Consider the following 2345-nt stretch of genomic DNA (forward strand, 5'->3'; position numbering starts at 1 on the left):
ATTAAAGATATCTTGAATTGTAATTTTGACTAGTCAAAATTCCTTTTAAGATTTATCTAAATGAATTTGAGATATCTTGAAAGGAATTTTGACTAGTCAAAATGAAATTGAAGATATCTTGAAAGATATCTTAAATTACCATTCCAGATAGTCAAAATGTAGTTTTGTCTAGTCAAAATGCATTTTAAGATATCTGGAATGTAATTGCGGATAGTCAGACGAAACCGAATTTATGTTAAGACGGCTTGCCATAACCAGGGCACCACAGATGGGTGAACAACGACCACGAAAGAACAGCTAGAGAACCGCTTTATTTTATATAATTTACAACAGATAAACTCAGAGACATCTACTACTCTTTGTAGAAAAAGATCACTTTCGTTTATGGGTGTGCGCTTGTCGTGCATTGTTTCCATTTTCAGTAGAAAGTTAATGAAAGTATGCACGTAGGTGACAAAATTGGGCGTGCGCCTGACATTCAAGTTTTGTACGAACATAATACTAGACAGTGAATGCCACAAATAACCAGTGGCACCTCGCCCAGATACAATTAATGCTGATTTTAATGTTCATACCTTTCAGACTTCCTTCCCTACGTCATATCTTATCCATCATATAAATATTAAATTTGATTCAATTCACTCACCTGTATAAGTCCCATGCAGCAAAACTGTAGAATGCTTTTGTCCAGAAATCCCCCATCAGAGAATCCATTTTCTCTGATGTCAGCAAACAAGGACAGTCAGAACTCCATACACTCCGTATGCAGAAAGCGCCACCAATATTCAATCCTTTGATTTGCAGTGCTTGCTCCTTCGAGGTAACTTTCAAGAGGGTCGTCGGGCTGAGTGGGCATGTGGAATCTCTGGAAGTCTCTGACACAAACATTTTCTGTACCTAGATCCCCTCTAACAACCCTCGGACACCCTCCCAAATGCTTTACTGCTTCAGTGTAATATCCTCCTATCAACTTGGGATCACTACTTATGGTGTATGCATTGAGCCAGATAATCTTTCGTGAAAATCCATCTATGCTTCCGTTAATACAGAATCCAAATGGCTTCAGTTTATCATAAGAGTCAATGTGCCAAAAGAAGTTGGGACCCTTTGAGAAGTAGTTTCTTCTTTGAAGACGTCTGGCTTGCCTTGAGGACACTCCGGCTGGATCTAATTCTTTAATAATCAGACGTCCATGTTGCCTGCATTTAGCATACATCCAACGATATCTGTGAAGCTGTCCAGAGGATTGAAGTTCTCTCCTGATGAATTCCACCAGACTTGCCAAGTCATCATAATACTTGCGACGAGTGTGTCCTCTTGCACTGAGTATTGTTTTTAAATGTCGCACACTGTGACACCCATGCTTTTTGGCAAGCAGAGACTGAATACTCTTATTTTGAAGGCCAATTTCAAAATAAAAGTCGACAAAACTCACACACGAGTGTACTGTCCCCTCCATTGTCATCTGGTTCCAGAATGCTGCCTCAAAGTTTTGCGTTTCCTCGCACACAAAAGTATTGTGAGGGAACGCAAAAACTTTTGCGAGGGAAGGTATAAACTTTTGCGAGGGAACGCAAAAGTTTTTGCAAGGTAGCGCAAAAAAAAAAAAATTCCCCATGTCCCCTAGAGGAAAAAAAATCCCCATGTTCCCTAGAGGGCTCTGTAGATATCAGAGGGTCTATGGAAGGACTCGTGTGCCCTCCCTCCTCACCTGAGTACCGGCTTCTGTTTACGTCCATAGGTACTGGAAACTGGAAAAAGAGACTGAAGAAAAGGGGCTGTGGAGCTGTCGTCCAGGTCAAGATACGACGATCCTCTTGGAGGGATGTGCTCTGGCCTAGGTGTGGACGGCAAGGCCGGTGGTTGTGGCCGGTTTCCCTCCAGGATGCGACAGGGGATGCTCCCCGGCTGCAGTGTCCCGGGGTGTCACTGTCTCTTGGAGGAGCGCGCCGTCTGTCCTGGCGGCATTCAGTTGGGAGCGCGGACCTTCCACCGCCAATGTTTGCTGTGCTGTGTAGCCAGCGATTGATGATGAATGTGGAGATCACGTGACCGAGCTACCTGTTTACACTCAGTTCCGTCAGCTGTTGTGGATGCTGGCCTTCCGTCATCGGATTTTATGTTCTTAACCGAAACGTGGCAAAGGGAAATGAGTTTGTCCATTTGAATGAGCTCTATCCCATCGGCTGCTCTGTTACTGGGACGCCCCGCTTAGCACGCCGCGGTGGAGGGCTTGCTGCTGTGCGTCAAAACATGTTTATATGCAGAGCTATTATCTCTGAAAGTTTTTCCTCTTTTGAATCCCAGTCGCTCAAAATCGGTGCTTTTAATACATTTTACTGTGT

Source organism: Fundulus heteroclitus, unplaced genomic scaffold, assembly GCF_011125445.2.
Source record: "Fundulus heteroclitus isolate FHET01 unplaced genomic scaffold, MU-UCD_Fhet_4.1 scaffold_401, whole genome shotgun sequence".
Taxonomy (NCBI): domain Eukaryota; kingdom Metazoa; phylum Chordata; class Actinopteri; order Cyprinodontiformes; family Fundulidae; genus Fundulus; species Fundulus heteroclitus.